Source organism: Triturus cristatus, chromosome 4_1, assembly GCF_964204655.1.
Source record: "Triturus cristatus chromosome 4_1, aTriCri1.1, whole genome shotgun sequence".
Taxonomy (NCBI): Eukaryota; Metazoa; Chordata; class Amphibia; order Caudata; family Salamandridae; genus Triturus; species Triturus cristatus.
In genome coordinates, this window is record NC_140585.1 from 1,352,564,407 (window position 1) to 1,352,591,054 (window position 26,648).

Here is a 26,648-nt window from a genome sequence, read left to right on the forward strand (position 1 = left end):
TCTGGCTGGCTTCTAGGTTTTCAGAAGCTTGCTTCCACCACCTAGCCATTTGGCTACGAAAGGCCAGCATGTAGCTCACCACATCCGGGGGAAGTTTTCTGGGAGTCTTTTCCCATCCATCCTTCACCAGGCTGAGAGGTCCGCGCACAGGGTGTCCGTACAACAGCTCGAAGGGGCTGAAGCCCAATCCCTTCTGTGGTACCTCCCTGTACGAAAACAGCAAACAAGGTAGGAGGACGTCCCATTTCCTCCGCAGGCTTTCGGGCAGACTCCTGATCATGCCCTTCAAGGTTTTGTTAAACCTTTCCACCAGACCATTGGTCTGGGGGTGATAAGGGGTGGAGAACCGGTAAGTGACTCCACACTCCTTCCACATAGCCCGCATGTATGCCGACATGAAGTTGGTACCTCTGTCCGACACAACTTCCTTGGGGAATCCCATCCGGGTGAAAATTCCCATAAGAGCCCGTGCCACCGCAGGTGCAGTAATGGTCCTCAGAGGGATAGCCTCTGGGTACCGGGTGGCATGATCCACCAGAACCAGGATAAACCTGTGACCGGCAGACGTTGGTGGATCCAATGGCCCAACAATGTCGATGCCCACCCTTTCAAAGGGGGTACCAACGACAGGCAGTGGTTCCAGGGGAGCCTTCAGCTTCACCCCTGTTTTCCCACTAGCTTGGCAGGTTACACACGTCCTACAAAAAGTATCGGACGTAATCCTCATCTGAGGCCAGTAGAAATGAGGGACAAGTCGAGCAAAGGTCTTGTCTTGTCCCAAGTGTCCTGCCAAGGGTATTTCGTGAGCCAATCCCAAGAGGAAGGCTCGGTAACGCTGGGGAACCACCAAGGCCCGGGATGAACCATGCACCGGAGCCTTGGGTTCGCTATAAAGGAGTCCATCTTCCCAGTATATGTGGTAGTTCCCCGAATCGTTACCCGCTGCCTGGGCTTCGGCCTGCCGCCGTAAACCCTCAAGGGTAGGGCACTCCTTTTGGGCCCGACAAAACTCCTCCCTAGTAGGTCCTCCCACCACCTGCCAGTCTGCAGTGGTAGGTAAGCCCTCCAGGGAAGTTACATTCCCCTCCGTAGACTCCGGGACCACTTCAGTCGCCCCATCCACCTTTGGAGGTTCATAGGCCAGGGCAGGATTTCCCCGTCCCCGTTTACCCTTTCCGGCAGCTGGTTGGGCCTTTGTCCCAGGCTCCAACCTCTGTGAACTCCCTCTTCGGGCAGTCACGGACCGGGTGTTGGCACACGTCCACGCAGGAGTCCCCAACATTTCCATGTGGGCCCTGAACTCGACCTCCTTCCACGCCGAGTGTTCAAGGTCGTTTCCCAACAGGCAGTCGACCGGCATGGCAGGGCTTATCGCAACTCGTAGAGGACCCGCAACCCCTCCCCACTCACAGGGAATCTGGGCCACCGGATAGTGACCCTCTCGGTTGTCAGCCATCACAACCGGGTGGACTACATTGGGAACCACCTGCTCTGGGAACACCAGCTGACTCCTTACCATAGTCATGCTGGCTCCTGTGTCCCTCAGAGCCTCCACCCTCTGGGCATTGATGGTGACCCATTGCCTGTACTTAGTAGTATTCGAGGGCACCTGGGTCTTAGGAACCATCTCACAATCCCCTAAGGACACTAAGGTTAGCCCTGCCCACTCACCTCCCTTATCTAGGGGCAACTCCTCCCCAAGCACTACACTCGCCACCCCAGGGGTCTTTCCTCCTATGGGAGGGTGTGGTCTCTTAGGACACTTGGCATCCCCCTTATAGTGCCCAATCTCACCACACTCATAACATCGGACAACCCTAGGCTGCTGACCACGGTCAGGATAAGGGGGTTTGTGGGGGCCAACCTTAGGAGGGAATCCTGCTCCCTTCCCTTGTGAACTCTTTTGGGGGCCTTTAGAGAACTCCTTCTTTTTGTCTCCCCCCTCTTTCTTCTGGAGGGCGCCCTGTCCAGTCCCTTGAAAGTTCCCTCCAGTCCCTTTTGAGGATACCCGGGTACGTGCCCAGATATCCGCCTCCTCTGCAAGCTTCCTAGGATTAGTTAGCTTGCTGTCCACCAGGTGCTGACGCAGCTCCGGAAAACGTTTCTCGAGGAGGTGTTCCTTTAAAATCAGATTATACAACCCCTCGTAGTCCTTTACCTCACTGCCATGTACCCAGCCCTCCAAAGCCTTCTTAGCGTAGTCCAGGAAGTCTACCCAATTCTGGGTGGCCAACTTTTGACTGCCCCGAAACCTCTGCCTGAATTTCTCAGGGGTCAACCCAAACTTTCTAACTAGGGCGACCTTCATAACGGGGTAGATGGTCTGGTCCTGTTGTTCCAAAGCTAACAGGGCATCCCTCCCCACCGGAGGCATATACCTGTATAGACCACCCCCCCACTGAGCTTCGGGGACCCCATGGGCTCGTAAAGAGACCTCATAGGCAGCCAGCCATTTAACGATGTCATCCCCGACACCATAGCTGGCGACTACATCTTTTGGCAGGTAGGGCCTGGGCTCCCTGGGAACCTCCCTAGGTATGCTGCCAACAACAGGACTGCTGGGGGTTCCAAGCTGTAGGGCTTTGAGCTCCAACTCCTTTAAATGGGGCTCATGGAGGAACCTCCTCTCCTCCCTTTCCTTCTCCAAACGGGCCAGCTCCATTTTAAACTGCCTCTCCTCCCTTCTGTCAGCTAGATCAGCAGAGGACAGGCTCTCCCCCGAAGCGCTACTACCCGCTCTTGAAGGGGCCCTAGTTCCTACGTCCATGTTGCCGCTCCCAGGGGGGAGAAGTACTTCCGTTTCTTCTGGGAGGTCCAGTCCTGGTTCCTCCTCCCTTTTCCCGCTAGGGTGGGCCAGAACCCAGGCTCTTAAGCTAGTTTGGAGCTCTATTTTCCTCGCCCCCTGCTTGAAGAATACCTCCCTCTCCTGGCAGAATTCCTTCAATTGGGTCACAGTATATTCTTCCAGCCTACCCAACTCGAACTCCATCCTACCAGGTGGGACCCCAACACAGTCAAAAAGAACTTCACAATGGGGGACCTTCCCTTAAAAGGAAGTATACCTCAGGACAATTTTGAAAACCTCCAATCAGGGAGACAATCTGGAGAAAACTCCAGTAAAAACAATCAGGTGTAGGTTGCGGCGCGGGCCAAATTGCTAATGAGTGGATGCAAGCACGGAGTCAGGATCCCACCGCTGAACACCAACTTGTTGGACCTACGTCCTAGGGGTAGCTTGGCTCAAGTTAACAGGCATTCACCTCAACATGGTATTTTGTGCTTGCATCCCACTCAGCTCACAATCTAGCGCAACCCCACTCAAAAAGGACTCTACACAGATTAGTGTTAAAGATTACCAGTAGTCTTTATCCTTTCTTTTTAACTGTGGTAAAACATACTCATATCTCTGAATGAAACATTTCAATACATTTAGTTTGACAAACTAGGTTCATATTCGTTACCCCAATGTAGCATTTTTCTTCACCCCTCCATTGTTGCCCAACCCCAACTCTATGCCTCTGGAGCGTCAATTTAATTCCACCTATACGCGCTTTTCAAAACATTTACATCCCCCGGTACATCAGTTGGTTACACAGTCTATACAACGTTCTTCTGACCCGGGCTCCCTTAACTATCCTTCATGGACCTTAAGGCTGTCGCCGACTCTACAACTACTACAGTTAGAGATAAGCGAGAGGTTCACTCTGTTCCTGGTCTTTAGCGGGTGATCTCTAGGCACTATAAGCAACTTATTTCATCACTCATTAATAAGGCATTACATTATAGGCATTACCTCCACCCTGGCAACTGGAGGTTTACAGTTATTCCCAACATTTCATTTCATTTCCACAATACCTAGGCGTTACTCTCATAGATGTCTCTGTTTGTCTATTCTGGAACTTGGCTTTTGAGAGACTACAGGGGTTAATCAGGACGATAACTGATCTCAGCTATGTGTTACCCTGGACTCTCTCCCCCCCCCTTCCCTCCTCAATCATTGCCCAGCTTACTGTACAGTCCCGGTGTCCTCTGTTCCAGGAGTCCAGCCGGCACTGGAGTTGACTTCTCCTTACTTTGTGAGAGACGGGCCTCACGCCGATGAAGTGATCACTTCCACACGGAGGTGAGAATCTGGTAACCCCCACCGATCCCCACCCCCGAGGAGTAACCTATGGGGAGTTCCCCTACGGGAAGATGATCCTCGCTCAGGCGCTCTCCAAGATACCGGCTTCCCTCCTCTACGGCCTCTTGTCAGCCGGCCGCTGTGACGATTCAAGCCGGGGACCTGGAAGTTACGTGCTCACCGCCTCCCGAAGCAGTGTGGGGGCGTGGTCTTCCTCAACTTCACGGCAAGGGAAGGGCGGCGCTTCGGCACCTTTTCTTGTGATCTGAGGACGGCGGCCTCCGGGCCGGTCACGCCCCCTTCCTTCCTGGCGCAACTCTCCTCAGACGAACAGCAGCGTTGCTTGCTCCCAGCCCCTCACCTTTCCAGCACTCGGGACAACAGCGAGTCCTCTCAGAGGATAACCGGCCACCCGCCGATCACTGGGTGGTGGCGGGGTCCATTCCAGGTAGGAACTCGGCGAAGTAGTATAACGGGAAGGGGGGGGGGCTGCTGTACTAGACGCCGCCAGGAACTCTCTGGTGCAGTTGTCTAGAATGTCACGGCCCTTCTAGCTACCGGTGCGGACCTCTCCTCCTCGATTAGGGATGAGGGGTAATCGCCATGGCCAGTCTAATTCCTCCTCTACAACCAAGAAGGTATGCGGGATGGGTTGGTCCCAGCCAGCAATCCTGGATCTCCTTTGGGGATTCTGGCTACTTGTGAGAACCCCAGTATAACGCTGATCCACCAGATCGCTGACTGCGCTCAGGGACCGGTCACAAGGTTAGGGATGATGTCACTAGGATTGGGAATCTGTGCAGATCCTTAGACTGGTCCGTTCCCTTCCAAGTACAACCACCTCCTCACAGAGGCGCCTTACTCCTGATTACCACGCAGTGTCTTCTCTCCTAAAATGGCCGCCCACCTGTCACCTCTATTTATCACCTGGGGCCTGATTGGCCAGAGGGGTCCAGAAGTTTCTGGAACCTCCTATGGCAGTCATGGCCCAGGTGCTGAGGTGACAGTTGGAACCACCATTTTGTTACCCTGACCTTCCACTACCTGTCTCCTCAGTGAAGCACCTTGCTCCTCTCCCTCAGGTGGTGAGGATGAGGCGCCCAGAGCCTCTACATCAGTACCCAAAAAGATCTTAGTGGACAGAAAAAAAATGAGGAGGGGAAGGGACAAAAAAAAAAAAAAAAAATGAGGAGGGAACTGCCAAAGGGCTGACAGGTCTAACACGCGTCCCCCCCAGCTGAAAGTGGGGAGAGCTACCCAACCCCTTGGGAGTCCTCTTCACTAAGGCGGAAATACCTGGATAGACCGTCAGCATTGGCGTGGTCCACTCCCGTGCGATGTTCCACCCTAAAGTCCATTCCCTGTAGGGAGATGGACCACCTCAATAGCTTGGGATTCTCGCCCCTCATTTGCATCAGCCACCTGAGGGGCCGGTGGTCGGTCTGAACCAGGAAGTGCGAGCCAAACAGGTATGGCCGCAGCTTCTTCGGATCCCACACCACCGCAAAAGCCTCCCTCTCAATTGCACTCCACCTCTGTTCCCGGGGGAGTAGTCTCCTTGACAGGAAAACCACCGGTTGGTCTAGACCCTCGTCATTAAGTTGCGACAGCACTGCCCCGATGCCATGCTCCGACGCATCTGTTTGGACGATGAACTCCTTGGAGAAGTCAGGGGCCCTGAGAACAGGTGCCGCACACATTGCCTTTTTCAAGGTGTCTAAGGCTTGTTGACACCCCTCGGTCCAGAAAACCCGTCGAGGGTGCTTTTTAGAAGTGAGCTCAGTCAAGGGAGCCACGATAGTACCGTATCCCTTGACGAAGCGTGGGTAGTAGCCAGTGAGGCCCAAGAAGGCTCGGACCTCCGTCTGAGTCTTGGGGGGTTCCCAGGCCATGATGGTTTCGATCTTGGCCTGGAGGGGTTGCACCTCGCCCCGACCCACCAAGTGACCGAGATACACTACCGACCCCTGCCCGATCTGGCACTTACTGGCTTTGATCGTCAGACCCGCCTGCTGCAAGGCCTGAAGGACAGCCCGAAGGTGACACAAATGGTCCTTCCAGCTGCGGGTGAAGACGGCGATGTCATCCAGGTATGCAACTGAAAAGGCCTCCATTCCAGAGAGGACCTGGTTCACCAACCGCTGGAACGTGGCAGGGGCGTTCTTGAGCCCAAAGGGCATCACACAGAACTGGTAGTGACCCTCAGGTGTGGAGAAAGCTCACCTTTCCTTTGCTCCATCTGTCAGGGAGATCTGCCAGTACCCGGATGTAAGGTCAAAGGTACTGAGATATTTGGCAGCTCCCAACCGGTCGATAAGCTCATCTGCCCTCGGGATAGGATGAGCGTCTGTCTTTGTCACAGAGTTCAGTCCCCTGTAATCCACACAGAACCGGAGTTCGGGGGTAGTGCCCGGCGGGGCAGCTTTGGGTACCAGTACCACCGGACTGGACCAGGGACTGCTTGAAGGTTCAATTACTCCCAGCTCTAGCATTTTGGTAACTTCTCCATGGATGCTGGCCTTCACCTTATCCGACAGTCGGTAGGACTTGGACTTCACAGGTGGGCTGTCCCCTGTGTCCACATCATGGGTACACAGATGAGTCCTACCCGGGATAAGCGAGAACAAGGAAGCAAACTGCTCCAAAACTTGGCGGCAGTCTCTCCGCTGTTCGGTAGTTAGGGATGGTAAGAGGTTCACTCCCTCCACCGACCCATCCTTCTCTTGGGACGCAAAAAGATCTGGAAGAGGTTCACTTTCCTCTTCCTCGGACCCATCAGTCACCATCATTAATGTGACCTCGGGTCTCTCTTGGTGAGGCTTGAGGCGGTTGACATAGAGCACCCTATGGGGCTGCCTGGGGGTCTTAAGATCCACCATATAGGTGACTTTGCCCTTCTTCTCAACCACCTCAAAGGGACCTGACCAGCGATCCTGGAGGGCGCTAAGCTCTCCAGGTTCCATCACCCACACCTTCTGGCCAGGCTCCAGCTCCACCAGGTGAGCGTTTCGGTCATACCATTCCTTCATGACCGTCTGGCTGGCTTCTAGGTTTTCAGAAGCTTGCTTCCACAACCTAGCCATTTGGCTACGAAAGGCCAGCATGTAGCTCACCACATCCGGGGGAAGTTTTCTGGGAGTCTTTTCCCATCCATCCTTCATTAGGCTGAGAGGTCCGCGCACAGGGTGTCCGTACAACAGCTCGAAGGGGCTGAAGCCCACTCCCTTCTGTGGTACCTCCCTGTACGAAAACAGCAAACAAGGTAGGAGGACGTCCCATTTCCTCCGCAGGCTTTCGGGCAGACTCCTGATCATGCCCTTCAAGGTTTTGTTAAACCTTTCCACCAAACCATTGGTCTGGGGGTGATAAGGGGTGGAGAACCGGTAAGTGACTCCACACTCTTTCCACATAGCCCACATGTATGCCGACATGAAGTTGGTACCTCTGTCCGACACAACTTCCTTGGGGAATCCCATCCGGGTGAAAATTCCCATAAGAGCCCGTGCCACCGCAGGTGAAGTAATGGTCCTCAGAGGGATAGCCTCTGGGTACCGGGTGGCATGATCCACCAGAACCAGGATAAACCTGTGACCGGCAGACGTTGGTGGATCCAATGGCCCAACAATGTCGATGCCCACCCTTTCAAAGGGGGTACCAACGACAGGCAGTGGTTCCAGGGGAGCCTTCAGCTTCACCCCTGTTTTCCCACTAGCTTGGCAGGTTACACACGTCCTACAAAAAGTATCGGACGTAATCCTCATCTGAGGCCAGTAGAAATGAGGGACAAGTCGAGCAAAGGTCTTGTCTTGTCCCAAGTGTCCTGCCAAGGGTATTTCGTGAGCCAATCCCAAGAGGAAGGCTCGGTAACGCTGGGGAACCACCAAGGCCCGGGATGAACCATGCACCGGAGCCTTGGGTTCGCTATAAAGGAGTCCATCTTCCCAGTATATGTGGAAGTTCCCCGAATCGTTACCCGCTGCCTGGGCTTCGGCCTGCCGCCGTAAACCCTCAAGGGTAGGGCACTCCTTTTGGGCCCGACAAAACTCCTCCCTAGTAGGTCCTCCCTCCACCTGCCAGTCTGCAGGGGTAGGTAAGCCCGCCAGGGAAGTTACATTCCCCTCCGTAGACTCCGGGACCACTTCAGTCGCCCCATCCACCTTTGGAGGTTCATAGGCCAGGGCAGGTTTTCCCCGTCCCCGTTTACCCTTTCCGGCAGCTGGTTGGGCCTTTGTCCCAGGCTCCAACCTCTGTGAACTCCCTCTTCGGGCAGTCACGGACCGGGTGTTGGCACACGTCCACGCAGGAGTCCCCAACATTTCCATGTGGGCCCTGAACTCGACCTCCTTCCACGCCGAGTGTTCAAGGTCGTTTCCCAACAGGCAGTCGACCGGCATGGCAGGGCTTATCGCAACTCGTAGAGGACCCGCAACCTCTCCCCACTCAAAGGGAATCTGGGCCACCGGATAGTGACCCTCTCGGTTGTCAGCTATCACAACCGGGTGGACTACATTGGGAACCACCTGCTCTGGGGACACCAGCTGACTCCTTACCATAGTCATGCTGGCTCCTGTGTCCCTCAGAGCCTCCACCCTCTGGGCATTGATGGTGACCCATTGCCTGTACTTAGTAGTATTCGAGGGCACCTGGGTCTTAGGAACCATCTCACAATCCCCTAAGGACACTTGGTTAGCCCTGCCCACTCACCTCCCTTATCTAGAGGCAACTCCTCCCCAAGCACTACACTCGCCACCCCAGGGGTCTTTCCTCCTATGGGAGGGTGTGGTCTCTTAGGACACTTGGCATCCCCCTTATAGTGCCCAATCTCACCACACTCATAACATCGGACAACCCTAGGCTGCTGACCACGGTCAGGATAAGGGGGTTTGTGGGGGCCAGCCTTAGGAGGGAATCCTACTCCCTTCCCTTGTGAACTCTTTTGGGGGCCTTTAGAGAACTCCTTCTTTTTGTCTCCCCCCTCTTTCTTCTGGAGGGCGCCCTGTCCTGTCCCTTGAAAGTTCCTTCCAGTCCCTTTTGAGGATACCCGGGTACTTGCCCAGATATCCGCCTCCTCTGCAAGCTTCCTAGGATTAAGTTAGCTTGCTGTCCACCAGGTGCTGACGCAGCTCCGGAAAACTTTTCTCGAGGAGGTGCTCCTTTAAAATCAGATTATACAACCCCTCGTAGTCCTTTCCCTCACTGCCTTGTACCCAGCCCTCCAAAGCCTTCTTAGCGTAGTCCAGGAAGTCTACCCAATTCTGGGTGGCCAACTTTTGACTGCCCCGAAACCTCTGCCTGAATTTCTCAGGGGTCAACCCAAACTTTCTAACTAGGGGGATCTTCATAACGGGGTAGATGGTCTGGTCCTGTTGTTCCAAAGCTAACAGGGCATGACTCCCCACCGGAGGCATATACCTGTATAGACCACCCCCCCACTGAGCTTCGGGGACCCCATGGGCTCGTAAAGAGACCTCATAGGCAGCCAGCCATTTAACGATGTCATCCCCGACACCATAGCTGGCGACTACATCTTTTGGCAGGTAGGGCCTGGGCTCCCTGGGGACCTCCCTAGGTATGCTGCCACCAACGGGGCTGCTGGGGGTTCCAAGCTGTAGGGCTTTAAGCTCCAACTCCTTTAAATTGAGCTCATGGAGGAACCTCCTCTCCTCCCTTTCCTTCTCCAAACAGGCCAGCTCCATTTTAAACTGTCTCTCCTCCCTTCTGTCAGCTAGATCAGCAGAGGACCGGCTCCCCCCTGAAGCGCTACTACCCGCTCTTGAAGGGGCCCTAGGTCCTACGTTCATGTTGCCGCTCCCAGGGGGGAGAAGTACTTCCGTTTCTTCTGGGAGGTCCAGTCCTGGTTCCTCCTCCCGTTTCCCGCTAGGGTGGGCCAGAACCCAGGCTCTTAAGCTAGTTTGGAGCTCTATTTTCCTCGCCCCCTGCTTGAAGAATACCTCCCTCTCCTGGCAGAATTCCTTCAATTGGGTCACAGTATATTCTTCCAGCCTACCCAACTCGAACTCCATCCTACCAGGTGGGACCCCAACACAGTCAAAAAGAACTTCACAATGGGGGACCTTCCCTTAAAAGGAAGTATACCTCAGGACAATTTTGAAAACCTCCAATCAGGGAGACAATCTGGAGAAAACTCCAGTAAAAACAATCAGGTGTAGGTTGCGGCGCGCGCCAAATTGCTAATGAGTGGATGCAAGCACGGAGTCAGGATCCCACCGCTGAACACCAACTTGTTGGACCTACGTCCTAGGGGTAGCTTGGCTCAAGTTAACAGGCATTCACCTCAACATGGTATTTTGTGCTTGCATCCCACTCAGCTCACAATCTAGCGCAACCCCACTCAAAAAGGACTCTACACAGATTAGTGTTAAAGATTACCAGTAGTCTTTATCCTTTCTTTTTAACTGTGGTAAAACATACTCATATCTCTGAATGAAACATTTCAATACATTTAGTTTGACAAACTAGGTTCATATTCGTTACCCCAATGTAGCATTTTTCTTCACCCCTCCATTGTTGCCCAACCCCAACTCTATGCCTCTGGAGCGTCAATTTAATTCCACCTATACGCGCTTTTCAAAACATTTACATCCCCCGGTACATCAGTTGGTTACACAGTCTATACAACGTTCTTCTGACCCGGGCTCCCTTAACTATCCTTCATGGACCTTAAGGCTGTCGCCGACTCTACGACTACTACAGTTAGAGATAAGCGAGAGGTTCACTCTGTTCCTGGTCTTTAGCGGGTGATCTCTAGGCACTATAAGCAACTTATTTCATCACTCGTTAATAAGGCATTACATTATAGGCATTACCTCCACCCTGGCAACTGGAGGTTTACAGTTATTCCCAACATTTCATTTCATTTCCACAATACCTAGGCGTTACTCTCATAGTTGTCTCTGTTTGTCTATTCTGGAACTTGGCTTTTGAGAGACTACAGGGGTTAATCAGGACGATAACTGATCTCAGCTACGTGTTACCCTGGACTCTCTTTTTCCCCCCCCATCCCTCCTCAATCATTGCCCAGCTTACTGTACAGTCCCGGTGTCCTCTGTTCCAGGAGTCCAGCCGGCACTGGAGTTGACTTCTCCTTACTTTGTGAGAGACGGGCCTCACGCCGATGAAGTGATCGCTTCCACACGGAGGTGAAAATCTGGTAACCCCCACCGATCCCCACCCCCGAGGAGTAACCTATTGGGAGTTCCCCTACGGGAAGATGATCCTCGCTCAGGCGCTCTCCAAGATACCGGCTTCCCTCCTCTACGGCCTCTTGTCAGCCGGCCGCTGTGACGATTCAAGCCGGGGACCTGGAAGTTACGTGCTCACCGCCTCCCGAAGCAGTGTGGGGCGCGGTCTTCCTCAACTTCACGGCAAGGGAAGGGCGGCACTTTGGCCCCTTTTCATGTGATCTGAGGACGGCGGCCTCCGGGCCGGTCACGCCCCCTTCCTTCCTGGCGCAACTCTCCTCAGACGAACAGCAGCGTTGCTGGCTCCCAGCCCCTCACCTTTCCAGCACTCGGGACAACAGCGAGTCCTCTCAGAGGATAACCGGCCACCCGCCGATCACTGGGTGGTGGCGGGGTCCATTCCAGGTAGGAACTCGGCGAAGTAGTATAACGGGAAGGGGGGGGGGCTGCTGTACTAGACGCCGCCAGGAACTCTCCAGTGCAGTTGTCTAGAATGTCACGGCCCTTCTAGCTACAGGTGCGGACCTCTCCTCCTCGATTAGGGATGAGGGGTAATCGCAATGGCCAGTCTAATTCCTCCTCTACAACCAAGAAGGTATGCGGGATGGGTTGGTCCCAGCCAGCAATCCTGGATCTCCTTTGGGGATTCTGGCCACTTGTGAGAACCCCAGTATAACGCTGATCCACCAGATCGCTGACTGCGCTCAGGGACCGGTCACAAGGTTAGGGATGATGTCACTAGGATTGGGAATCTGTGCAGATCCTTAGACCGGTCCGTTCCCTTCCAAGTACAACCACCTCCTCACACAGGCGCCTTACTCCTGATTACCACGCAGTGTCTTCTCTCCTAAAATGGCCGCCCCCCTGTCACCTCTATTTATCACCTGGGGCCTGATTGGCCAGAGGGGTCCAGAAGTTTCTGGAACCTCCTATGGCAGTCATGGCCCAGGTGCTGAGGTGACAGTTGGAACCACCATTTTGTTACCTTGATCTTCCACTACCTGTCTCCTCAGTGAAGCACCTTGCTCCTCTCCCTCAGGTGGTGAGGATGAGGCGCCCAGAGCCTCTACATCAGTACCCAAAAAGATCTTAGTGGACAGAAAAAAAATGAGGAGGGGAAGGGACAAAAAAATAAAAAAATAAAATGAGGAGGGAACTGCCAAAGGGCTGACAGTTCTAACAGTAGGCATCAGTCCTTTTGACTGTATTGAGGCCTCTGTAGTCAACACAAAACCTCATTTCTTTCTTACCACCCTGGGTATGAGGTTTTGGCACAAGGACTACTGGGCTAGCCCAAGGGCTATCTGAGGGCTCAATAACACCTAGCTCCAACATTTTCTGGACTTCCGTCCTGATACAATCCCTGACATGGTCAGGTTGCCTGTAGATTTTACTCTTTACAGGCAGACTGTCTCCAGTGTCGACCTCATGGGTGCACCAGGAAGTCTGACTTGGGGTCAGGCTAAACATATGTCTAAACTGCTGTAGCACTTGTCTACACTCAGTTTGTTGATGTTCAGTGAGGCTGCCTGCCAAAGCAACGCCATCAACTGACCCATCATCAGGGTTCTGAGAGAGGAGGTCAGGGAGAGGGTCACTCTCCTCCTCCTGGTCCTCATCAGTTGCCATGAGCAAGCTCATGTCAGCCCTGTCCACATATGGCTTAAGTCTGTTGACATGGAGCACTCTAAGAGGGCTCCTGGGAGTGCCAAGATCTACCAAGTAGGTGACCTCTCCCTTCTTTTCAACAATTGTATGGGGGCCACTCCATTTGTCCTTGAGAGCTGCTGGGGCCACAGGCTCCAACACCCACACTTTCTGGCCTGGCTGGTAAACAGTCAGAACATCCTTTTGGTCATGCCAAGCTTTTTGCAGTTCTCTGCTTGCCTCAAGGTTTTTAGTGGCCTTCTTCATGTACTCAGCCATCCTGGAGCGGAGACCAAGTACATAATCCACTACATCCTGTTTGGGAGGTTTGAGAGGTAACTTCCATCCCTCCTTCACCAGACATAATGGTCCTCTAACAGGGTGCCCAAACAGAATTTCAAAGGGGCTGTAGCCAACCCCCTTCTGAGGAACCTCCCTGTATGCAAACAGAAGGCAAGGAAGTAAAAGGTCCCATTTTCGCCTAAGCTTTTCTGGGAGGCCCTTAATCATTCCTTTTAGGGTTTTGTTGAATCTCTCAACTAACCCATTGCATTGTGGGTGATAGGGAGTGGTGAATTTGTAGTTTACACCACACTCCTTCCACATTGCAGTTAGATATCCTGACATAAAGTTGGAATCTCTGTCAGAGATGACCTCCTTAGGGAAACCCACTCTGGAGAATACTCCAATGAGGGCTCTTGCTACCACAGGGGCTGTGGTAGTCCTGAGGGGAATAGCTTCTGGATACCCGGTGGCATGATCCACTACCACCAGTATTAATCTGTGCCCAGATGCTGTTGGAGGGTCAAGGGGACCAACAATGTCAATCCCTACCCTTTCAAAGAGAACCCACACAACAGGTAGTGGTATCAGGGGGGCCTTTGTAGTGCCACCTGTCTTGCCACTGGCTTGACAAGTGACACAGGAGCGACAAAACTCCTTTGTGTCTTCAGACATGTGTGGCCAATGAAAATGTGGTACAAGCCTGTCCCAGGTCTTGTTTTGGCCCAAGTGACCTGCCAATGGGATATCATGTGCTAGGGTCAAGAGGAACCCCCTAAACTTCTGAGGAATCACCAACCTCCTGGTGGCTCCAGGGGTGGGTTCCCTAGCCTCAGAATATAGGAGCCCCTCATCCCAATAAACCTTATGGGACCCACTAGCACTCCCAGCAGCCTCAGCAGCAGCCTGCTGTCTGAGGGGTTCAAGAGTGGGGCAGCACTGTTGCTCTTTGCTCAGATCTTCCCTGGAAGGTCCCCCTGCCCCCAAGAACTCAACCTGACCAGGCTCAAGTTCCTCTGGGGCAGTTCCTTCTTCAGGCTCTGCTTCTCCTCCCTCTGGAGGGGAATCTGTGATCTGAGACAGAGGGGAAGGCCCAGCCTTAACCCTACTGCTCCTCCTCTTGGGTAGCATCTGGTCCATAGTTTCAGGATCCAGTGCTGGTTCAGCTCTATGCATTTTGGCTTGTGACCTGGTCACAGCAAATACCTCTGCAGGTATGCCCAACATCTCAGCATGAGTCCATAATTCTACTTCAGACCAGGCTGAAGTCTCCAGATCATTGCCCAACAACCATTCGACAGGGAGGTCTGCACTGACTGCTACCTTTTTGAGGCCAGTTACCCCTCCCCAGGAGAAATTAACAACTGCCAGGCTATGGTTGGTCCTGGTGTTGCTAGCATTGGTTACCTGGTACATTTCACCCAGGATGATCTGTGCAGGACCCACTAGGCCCTCTGCCACCATGGTGACACTAGCACCTGTGTCCCTGAATGCCAAAGCCTGTTTGCCATTTATAATAGGCTGCTGTTTGTATTTGCCCAGATTACTGGGGCTCACTAGGAAGGACATATCAAGGTCTCCCTCACAAACTAGCAATGCCTGTGTTGGTACTCTGACTAGGCCAGAGTCCACATCAGAACCCAGGGTCAACCCTACTACACCCTTATTTTGAGCATTACCTCCACCACTAACTGTACTAGGGGGAACAGGTGCCTTAGGGGCTGGAGTGGTGGTGGTTTGGTCTTTGGAATTGGTACAATCTGAACTCCAGTGCCCTTTCTGTTTACAGGATTTGCACCAGGGCTTCTTTTTGCATTTTCCCTTTGCAGATTGTGACTCCCCACCAGATGCAGATTTTTGGGGCCCTTGTGAAGACTTCTGATCTTTAGATTTATCCCCACCTTTCTCTTAGCCTTTAGGATCTTGCTTCTTAGTGTCACCACCTTGGTTCTGGGTTTTCTGCCTCACCCTGGTTCTGACCCATTTGTCTGCCTTCTGTCCCAATTCTTGGGGAGAGGTCAGATCAGAGTCCACCAGGTACTGATGCAACAACTGGTTCTGGCAATTATTAAGGATCTGTTCTCTCATTATAAGATTATACAATCCCTTAAAGTCAGTTACTCTACTACCAACCAGCCAACCTTCTAGAGCCTTGGTTGCACAATCAACAAAGTCAGTCCAATCCTGAGTCTGTGCTTTCTGGGTGTCTCTGAACTTCAACCTGTACTGTTCAGTGGTTAAGCCAAACCCATCTATCAAAGCACTCTTCAGGGCTTCATAATCATTAGCATCCTCTTCTCTAACAGTGAGGAGCTTGTCTCTACCTTTATCTGAAAAGGAGAGCCACAAGATTGCTGCCCACTGTGTCTGGGGGACCTGTTGAACTTTACAGGCCATCTCCATAGCAGATATCCATTTGTGGATATCATCCCCACTCTGGTAGGGAGGAACAACCTTGGACAGGTTCCCATGGTCTGGAATGTAATCTCTGCCTCTAGGGACACTGTTGCTGCCACCTGGGGTATATAACCCCTCCTTCTTTGAAGCTCTTTGGAGCTCAAAGGCTTCCCTATCTAAGGCCAATTGCTTGGTTCTGAGAGCAAGCCTAGCTTCCTCATACTGGAGCAACTTGTACCTTCTTTCAGAGGAGGTCTCCCTGGGAAAGTTGGAGTTCCTCTGTGAAACGGATTCTCTTCCAGAGTGATATGACTTGTCAGAGTCCCTTGAGAGGGACCTAGGCCTGTCTCCCACTCTTTCAGTTCTCTTAAGGAGAATTCCTCTGTTTCTTTCAGACTCTTGTGAGTCTGGCCCATCAACCACAGACTCCAGGTCAACTTGATTTTCATCATCAGACCCAGAGACTATGTTTGACCCACCCCCTGATGCAGACCCACTTGCTCCTAGAGCTTGTTTCAGGTCATCTGCTGCTAACAGATCTATCAGGTGTTGTGATGAGGGACTCCTGCCCACCCTCAGTTGTCTTTCAAAGCATAAGGCCTTTAAATCAGTGTAGGCTATATCTTTGTACTGAGATGGAGTAGACCCACTGGCTCCACCCTGGTGAGACATACTAGTGTTGTGCAGTGATGTACTACCTACACTAGTTGTGGCCTACTGAACCTAGCTTGAGCTGTAGCAAGGGTGTGCTTATCCCTTCACAAACAGCTCTAAGTTCAGTAGAACTTATTGATACTAGCTTGATTTTATATGTACCTTGAGTACCTTAAGTGGTTTTCAGTTAGTTATTCAAATAGAGATTTTCTGGTAAAACAATGGCAAGCTGGAATACCACACGCTGCCCACCAATGTGAGAAGTTTGCCTGGCATATGCTGGTCACTAGTTCTAGTGGCCACCTTGCACCAGTCCAATTCGACTCTTGGTAGATAGGTTTAAAGACAACCTTTTGAAAGAAAGCTATCCTAGTGGTAGCTGTAGAGAGCAGCCTTCAGGCTAAGTCTCTGAGGAATGTAAAGCAGCTTGTTTTCCCTTATAATCTTTTGAATTACCAAATGAAAAGACACCACACAGGTATATATATCAAATATATATGTATTTATTACTAAATATACTCTACTAATCTCTTTATGAGATTAGAGCCAGGTAAACATTCAAAAGATCAACAGTTCTCAATAAATTAAGCACAATTATGGCTGTAGCCCTAGGGGCGTACCAGACCATATACTAAGAAAATGGTATGACAAACTCGACTTGCAATATGAAGAGGCCTAGGGCCTTGGGAATCGCTGGGGCTTCACTTCTGCAGTGTTAGCAGGTAAGTAATCAGCCCACAGGAGGCGCGTGCAGTGTCTAAACACACATGCGTGTTTCTCATAGGTTTCAATGGCAAATGTCGCGGATTGTATTTTACAGTTTTAGGACACTTCGCAAAAGTCAACAAGCATGAAACTTACAGGGTAAGTATTTCAATAGCAAACATACACTTGGGCACCGGAGTGCACGAGTTACCTCACCCAGGGAAGCCGGGTGCAGAGGTGTCCTTTGGTGTCGGGTCGCGATGCTGTTTTCAATGGAGATCACTGAAGACTTGCTGCTTGTGACGACTGGAGAGCTGTCCGCTGGAATCCGAAGATGGATTGGAGTTGCAGAAGACCTAGAAATTGAGGGGACAGAGTTCAAAGTCACTTGCCAGTGACCGGTGGCCAGCAGGATGGATGACCACAGCTGTCGCGTCTCTTCAGGTCGATGATGGTGTTTTGTCTCTTCACTCACGGGGTCCAGGAGAGATCGACGACAACCAGCAGCTGGATTCGGAGGTTCCCACAACGTCTACAGCTGATAACGGTGTCGGCACCCGGATTGGAGCCAACAAGCCTTGGCAGCTGCAAGTCTTGTGTGGAGTGATGATTGGCAATGGTGCAGACCAGCAAGGTCTGATGGACTTAACCAGCAAGGGTTAAGTCAGGACAGGCCCAGAGCAACCAGGCAAGCCCTTGAAGTCAATGTGGAAGTCTTCTGGAGAGTTACTAGCCAACGGGCAAGCAACCGCAAAGACGCCTTTGCAGGAAAGTTTACCAACAGCCCACGGTCACTCGGGATGGGGTAGGCCGCTGATTTTCGGTACTATACCTGCTAGGGACTTGGACAATAAATGGTCTAAAGCACAAGTTTGTAGCACGTAGATTAGGGCTTGCACTCAAAATCAGTGCACGGTTCCCTGGTATTGCTGTTCCTCATCACTCGTGGGGTCCAGATGCCACAGCTTCACTGGGGACTCAAAATGGCCGTCGAAAGGTCAGGAAATCCACTTCAGGGGATGCAGGGACTTCGGACTCCGGCAGGAGCAGAGAAGTTTGCAACCGCAGTTCAGTGGTTTTGGTGCCTGCCAAGCAGGGGAGTCACTCCTTGACTCCAAGGGAGATCCTTCAGTCTTCAAGAGGTAGTAAAACATCTAAGGGCCAGGATTCTTCTTTGTAGAGCATCGTCCAGGTGTAATCTGAATTGCATTGGCAATGCTTGGTATCTTATAGTGAAAAGATGGGGGGGACTAGCTCTATGGCCACTCCTCTAGGAGGGCCAGGGTAGTGGGTGGTTACACCCACTTCCCTTTGTCCAGTTTCACGCCAGGACAGGGGCAAGTAGCCCCTGAACCGGTTTGAGCTGGCATATGCACAGGTGAGCCTACTGCTCCCCCAGTGCAGGACTTCAAAGGCACTCCAAGAGTGCACCCACCCAGCTCCAATACACTAAATCCTGTCTGGGAGGTTGTGACACCTCCCTGTGACAGGAAACCCTTTGTTGAGCTCCCTCCACTGCGAGTTTCGGTCAGCAGCAGGAGGGCAGCCCGGTGTCTGTGCTGGTGGCATCCATTTTGTGATGAAGAACCACAGTTACACCCAGGGTCTGGCCCGGGGAGGGAACTAGAGGCGTTAGGGCACTAGAGAACGGTCAGCCTCCAACCAAAGCTATGAACCACAGAAAGACCGTCCCTAGTTGTGTCTTAAGAGATGCCCAATTTAGTGGGGGCAAATCACAAAAATTGACGGACTGGCATCACACACCACCAGGTGTCATGCTTCATCATCTGCCAGTCCTCGCCCTCTAAAAACCGCGTTTGATAGAGGGCGGGCATACACCTGAAGACAGGGATGCACTTCTAAACTAAGTGGGGGCCCAAACAAAAAAAGGAGTGAGTGAATTTAAAAACCATCATAGTATACCTGAACAATTTTTATTCTATGGGGTTACTATGTGGGATTAAAATATATAAGTGCGGTGAGTGGGGACCTTATCATCCCGTCGCCCCTCTCGGGAGGAGGCTGGACGCATGCAGCACTAGGTTTTCTAGCGGGGAGTACGCCTTGAACTAATGTGGCCACAAGGTTCCCCCCTACCCCTCCCATGGGGCAAATAGGTTTTTCCAATAGGGTTTCTCTAAACAGGTGGCAGCTGGCTATAGGCCTACGCTCCCAGTGGTAAGATTTGAGCCCAATATTTAAGGTCCTGACGAATGCCACGTACCCAAGTGGACAATACAGGCAGAAACATGTTGACCCCCTATTAACAATCACTGATTCACAGCGGTGACGGGATGATAAGGTCCCCACTCACCGCACTTATATATTTTAATCCCACATAGTAACCCCATAGAATAAAAATTGTTCAGGTATCCTATGATGGTTTTTAAATTCACTCACTCCTTTTTTTGTTTGGGCCCCCACTTAGTTTAGAAGTGCATCCCTGTCTTCAGGTGTATGCCCGCCCTCTCTCAAACGCGGTTTTTAGAGGGCGAGGACTGGCAGATGATGAAGCATGACACCTGGTGGTGTGTGATGCCAGTCCGTCAATTTTTGTGATTTGCCCCCACTAAATTGGGCATCTCTTAAGACACAACTAGGGACGGTCTTTCTGTGGTTCACATCCATTTTGTGATGCCAGGGCTTTAGAAGATTTCTACCGTTTAGTACAGTGGGTACATGTCATCCCCTCTAGAAGAGTGGGATCATACTCCCACACCAGTTACTGGTGTGGGGGTATGATTCCAAGATGTTTGACACCAAACACGACATGTTTTGATGCAGTCATTCCAAAGTTAGCATTTACCGCGAGGTTATAATGCACTTAAGAGTATATGGTTTAACCGCATCCACAAACAGCAGCAGAGAATAGACTCTGCCAGCTGCAGAGGGGTCCTGCTCAGGCAGAAGCACCCCCTCACATAGTAAACCAAGCACCCTGCCCTTGGGATTGATAGGGCCTACCATAGGGGTGACTGATAGGTTTATATGTGTGTGTATGGTGAGATATAGGAACCTATACCTCAGTGGGGAGTGCTAACACTACCTCACACAGGCTGCAGTAGCAGGCCTGTGGTGTCAGATTGTGAATGCTTCCCAGGGGGGGCATAATACATGCTGCAGCCCCTGGTAGGCCTGTGAAGTACCAATGCCCTAGGTACCTAAGGTACCATATACTAGGGGCTCATAAGGTACCACAGTATCCAATCACTAGTGCATCTAATATGCACACCAAGTTGTTTAGAGAGATCAGTTAGACTGGGGCCCTGATTAGCAGGGACCCAGCCAGACTATAGCCAGAAACCAGTGTATACATCAGAAAAAAAGTGGGGGCAACATAAGTGCAGATCCTACTCTCCTACACTGCTGCAGACCGAAACTCGCAGTGGAGGAAGCCCAACAAAAGGTATCCTGTCACAGGGAGGTGTCACCACCTCCCAGACAGGATTTAGTGTATTTGAGCTGGGTGGGTGCACTCTTAGAATGCTTTGAAGTCCTACACTGGGGAAGCAGTAGGCTCCTCTGTGCATATGCCAGCTCAAACCAGTTCAGGGGCTACCTGCCCCTGCTCTGGCGCAAAACTGGACAAAGGGAAGTGGGTGTAACCACCCACTACCCTGACCCTCCTAGAGGAGTGGTCATAGAGCTAGTCCCTCCCACATCTTCACTATAAGATACCAAGCATTGCTAATGGAATTCAGATAACCCTGGATGACGCTCTACAAAGAAGAATCCTGGCCCTTCGATGTTCCACTACCTTTGGAAGACAGAAGAATCTCCATTGGAGTCAAGGAGTGACTCCCCTGCTTGGCAGGCACCAGTAACTTGAATCAACGGTTGCAAACTTCCCCGCTCCCACCGGAGTTTGAAGTCCCTGCTGCCCCAGAAGTAGATTTCCTCACTTCTCAACGGCCCCTGTGAGTCCTCAGCGAAGTTGTGGTGAGTGGACTCCACGAGTGATGAGGAACAGCAATACCCAGGGACCGTGCACTATTGTCGAGTGCAAAACCTAAACAACGTTCCACCAATTTGTGCATTGGATCATTTGAGGCCTGAGACCCCGGCAGGTCTTGTTCCAAAAATCAGCTCCCTACCTCACCCCAAGTGGCCGTGGGCTCCTGTGACGTTTTTCCTGTGAACGCGTCTTCCTGGTTGCTTGCCCGTTGGCTAGTGAGTCCCCCGAAGACTTTCTCATCAACTTAAAGGGCTCTCCTAGTTGTTCCAGGCCTGCCCTCACTTACCCTTGCTGGGTGAGTCCATCAGACCTTGCTGGTCTGCATCATCGACTATCTTCAGTCCACACAAGACTTGCAGTTGCCAAGGCTTGTTGGCTCTAATCCGGTTGCCAACACTGTCATCAGCTGTAGATGTTGTGGTACACTTCAAATCCAGCTGCTGGTCACCGTCGATCCCTCCTGGACCTCATGAGCCAAAGTCAAAACACCATCAATGACCTGAATCAACGCGACATCTGTGGTCATCCATCTTGCTTGCCACCGGTCACTGGCAAGTGACCTTGAACACTGTGCCTTCAATTTTCAGGTCCTCTTCATCTACATTTGAATGTGTACCTGGCTTCTAATCTCATAAAGAGATTAGTAGAGTGTGTCTAGCAATAAATACATATATATTTGATATATATACCTGTGTGGTGTCCTTTCATTTGGTAATGCAAGAGATTATAAGGTAACACAAGCTGCTTTACATTCCTCAGAGACTTAGCCTGAAGGCTGCTCTCCACAGCTACCACTAGGATAGCTTTCTTTAAAAGGTTGTCGTAAACCTATCTACCATAAGAGTTGAATTGGACTGGTGCAAGGTGGCCACTATAACTAGTGACCAGCATATGCCAGGCCAACTTCTCACATTGGTGGGCAGCGTGTGGGACTCCAGCTTGCCATTGTTTTACCAGAAAATCGCTATTTGAATTACTAACTGAAAACCACTGAAGGTACTCAAGGTACATATAAAGTCAAGCTAGTATCAATAAGTTCTACTGAACTTAGAGCTGTTTGTGAAGGGCTAAGCACACCCTTGCCACAGCTCAAGCCAGGTTCAGTAGGCCTCAACTAGTTTAGGTAGTACAACACTGCACAACACTAGTATGTCCTACCAAGGTGGAGCCAGTGGGTCCACCCCATCTCAGTACAAAGACATAGCCTACACTGACCTGAAGGCCTTATGCTTTGAAAGACAACTGAGAGTAGGCAGGAGTCCCTCCTCACAGCACCTGATTGATCTGTTAGTAGCAGAAGACCGTAGGCTAGCTCTAGGAGCTAGTGGGTCTGCATCAGGGCGTGGGTCAACCATAGTCTCTGGGTCTGTTGATGAAAATCAAAATGACCTGGAGTCTGTGGGTGAAGGGCCAGACCCAGAAAGGTCTGAGCAGAAAAGAGGAATTCTCCTTAAGAGAACTGACAGAGTGGAAGAAAGGCCTAGGCCCCCTCAAGGGACTCTGACCATTCATATCACTCTGGAAGAGAATCTGTTCAACAGAGGAACTCAAACTATCCCAGAGAGACCTCCTCTGACAGAAGGTTCAAGATGCTCCAGTATGAGGAAGCTAGGCTTGCCCTCAGAACCAAGCAATTGGCCTTAGATAGAGAAGCCTTTGAGCTCCAGAGAGCTTCTAAGAAAGAGGGGTTAGATACCCCTGGTGGCAGCAACAGTGTCCCTAGAGGAAGAGATTACATTCCAGACCATAGGAACCTGTCCAAGGTTGTTCCTCCCTACCAGAGTGGGGATGATATCCACAAATGGATAACTGCTATGGAGAGGGCCTGTAAAGTTCAACAGGTCCCCCAGACACAGTGGGCATCAATCTTGTGGCTCTCCTTTTCAGATAAAGGTAGAGACAAGCTCTTCACTGTTAGAGAGGAGGATGCTAATGATTATGAAGCCCTGAAGAGTGCTTTGATAGATGGGTTTGGCTTAACCACTGAACAGTACAGGTTGAAGTTCAGAGATACCCAGAAAGCACAGACTCAGGATTGGACTGACTTTGTTGATTGTGCAACCAAGGCTCTAGAAGGTTGGCTGGTTGGTTTTAGAGTAACTGACTTTAAGGGATTGTATAATCTTATAATGAGAGAACAGATCCTTAATAATTGCCAGAACCAGTTGTTGCATCAGTACCTGGTGGACTCTGATCTGACCTCTCCCCAAGAATTGGGAAAGAAGGCAGACAAATGGGTCAGAACCAGGGTGAGGCAGAAAACCCAGAACCAAGGTGGTGACACTAAGAAGCAAGATCCTAAAGGCTCAGAGAAAGGTGGGGATAAATCTAAAGACCAGAAGTCTTCACAAGGGCCCCAAAAATCTGCATCTGGTGGGGAGTCACAATCTGCAAAGGGAAAAGGCCAAAAGAAGCCCTGGTGCAAATTCTGTAAACAGAAAGGGCACTGGACTTCTGATTGTACCAAGTACAAAGACCCAACCACCACCACTCCAGCCCCTAAGGCAACTGTTCCCCCTAGTGCAGTCATTGGTGGAGGTAATACTCAGAATAAGGGTGTAGTAGGGTTGACCCTGGGTTCTGATGTGGACTCTGGCCTAGTCAGAGTACCAACACAAGCATTGCTAGTTTGATTGGGAGACCTTGATATGTCCTTCCTAGTGAGCCCCAGTAATCTGGGCAAGTACAAACAGCAGCCTATCATAAATGGCAAACAGGCTTTGGCATTCAGGGACACAGGTGCTAGTGTCACCATGGTGGCAGAGGATCTAGTGGACCCTGCACAGATCATCCTGGGTGAAATGTACCAGGTAACCAATGCAAGCAATGCCAGGACCAACCATAGTCTGGCAGTTGTGAATTTCTCCTGGGGAGGGGTAGCTGGCCTCAAAAAGGTAGTAGTCAGTGCAGACCTCCCTGTTGAATGTTTGTTGGGCAATGATCTGGAGACTTCAGCCTGGTCTGAAGTAGAATTATGGACTCATGCTGAGATGTTGGGCATACCTGCAGCGGTATTTGCTGTGACCAGGTCACAAGCCAAAATGCATAAAGCTGAACCAGCTCTGGATCCTGAAACCATGGACCAGATGCTACCCAAGAGGAGGAGCAGTAGGGTTAAGGCTGGGCCTTCCCCTCTGTCTCAGATCTCAGATTCCCCTCCTGAGGGAGGAGAAGCAGAACCTGAAGAAGGAACTGCCCTAGAGGAACATGAGCCTGGTCAGGTTGAGTTCTTGGGTGCAGGGGGACCTTCCAGGGAAGATCTGAGCAAAGAGCAACAGTGCTGCCCCACTCTTGAACCCCTCAGACAGCAGGCTGCTGCTGAGGCTGCTGGGATTGCTAGTGGGTCCCATAAAGTTTATTGGGATGAGGGGCTCCTATATTCTGAGGCTTGAGATCCTACCCCTGGAGCCACTGGGAGGTTGGTAATACCTCAGAGGTTTAGGGGGTTCCTCTTGACCCTAGCACATGACATCCCATTAGCAGGACACTTGGGCCAAAACAAGACCTGGGACAGGCTTATCCCACATTTTCCTTGGCCACACATGTCTGAGGGCACCAAGGAGTTTTGTCGCTCCTGTGCCACTTGCCAAGCCAGTGGCAAGTCAGGTGGCACAACAAAGGCCCCCCTGATACCACTACCTGTGGTGGGGGTTCCCTTTGAAAGGGTAGGGATTGACATTGTTGGTCCCCTTGACCCACGAACTGCATCTGGGCACAGATTTATACTGGTGGTAGTGGATCATGCCACCAGGTATCCAGAAGCTATACCCCTAAGGACTACCACAGCTCCTGTGGTAGCAAGAGCCCTCATTGGAGTTTTCTCCAGAGTGGGTTTCCCTAAGGAGGTCATTTCTGACAGAGATTCTAACTTTATGTCAGGATATCTAACTGCACTGTGAAAGGAGTGTGGTGTCAACTACAAATTCACTACTCCCTATGACCCACAATTCAATGGGTTAGTTGAGAGATGCAACAAAACCCTAAAGGGAATGATTAAAGGCCTCCCAGAAAAGCTTAGGAGAAAATGGGACCTTTTACTTCCCTGCCTTCTGTTTGCATACAGGGAGGTTCCACAGAAGGGAGTTGTCTACAGCCCTTTTGAACTTCTGTTTGGGCACCCTGTTAGAGGACCATTATGTTTGGTGAAGTAGGGATGGGAGTTACCTCTCAAACCTCCTAAACAGGATGTGATGGACTATGTACTTGGTCTACGCTCCCAGGATGGCAGAGTATATGAAGAAGGCCACTAAAAACCTTGAGGCAAGCCAAGAATTACAAAAAGCTTGGCATGACCAAAAGTCTGTTCTGACTGTTTACAAGCCAGGCCAGAAAGTGTGCGTGTTGGAGCCTGTGGCCCCAGCAGCTATCCAGGACAAATGGAGCGGCCCCCATACAATTGTTGAGAAAAAGGGAGAGGTCACCTACTTGGTAGATCTTGGCACTCCCAGGAGCCCCCTTATGTTGCTCCATGTCAACAGACTTAAGCCATATGTGGACAGGGCTGACATGGGCTTGCTCATGGCAACTGATGAGGAACAGGAGGAGGAGAGTGACCCTCTCCCTGACCTGCTCTCACAGAACCCTGATGATGGGTCAGTTGATGGTGTTGCTTTGGCAAGCAGCCTCACTGACCATCAGCAAACTGAATGCAGGCAAGTTCTGCAACAGTTTCGACATATGTTTTGCCTGACCCCAAGTCAGACTTCCTGGTGCACCCATGAGATGGACACTGGAGACAGTCTGCCTGTAAAGAGTAAAATCTACAGGCAACCTGACCATGTCAGGGATTGTATCAGGACTGAAGTCCAGAAAATGTTGGAGCTAGGTGTTATTGAGCCTTCAGATAGCCCTTGGGCTAGCCCAGTAGTCCTTGTGTCAAAACCTCATACCCAGGGTGGTAAGAAAGAGATGAGGTTTTGTGTTGACTATAGAGGCCTCAATGCAGTCACCAGGACTGATGCCTACCCCATACCAAGGGCAGATGAACTAATAGACACTTTGGCCTCAGCCAAGTATCTCAGTACATTTGATCTTACAGCTGGGTACTGGCAAATCAAGTTAGCTGAGGATGCCAAGGCCAAAACCGCATTTTCAACCCCTGGTGGGCACTATCACTTTGTGGTAATGCCCTTTGGTTTGAAGAATGCACCTGCCACTTTTCAGAGGTTGGTGAATAAAGTTCTGACTGGTATGGAAACCTATTGCTCAGCTTATCTTGATGATATTGCTGTCTTTAGTTCCACCTGGCAGGATCACCTGGTCCACCTCAGGAATGTACTGGAGGCCCTGCAGAAAGCAGGCCTCACTGTCAAGGCCACTAAGTGCCAGATAGGGCAGAGTCAGGTTGTGTACCTGGGCCACCTTGTATGTGGAGGCCAGGTTCAACCATTGCAGAGCAAAATCCAGACCATAATGGAATGGATAGCTCCAACCACCCAGACACAGGTGAGAGCCTTCTTGGGCCTGACTGGGTATTACAGGAGGTTTGTTAAGGGATATTGATCTATAGTGACCCCCTTAAATGATCTGACCTCCAAGAAAATGCCAAAAAAGGTTCAGTGGACAGCTAGCTGTCAAAAGGCATTTGATGACCTCAAACAGGCAATGTGCACTGCCCCCATCTTACAGAGTCCAGATTGCAAAAAGAAGTTCATTGTTCAAACAGATGCTTCAGAGCTGGATG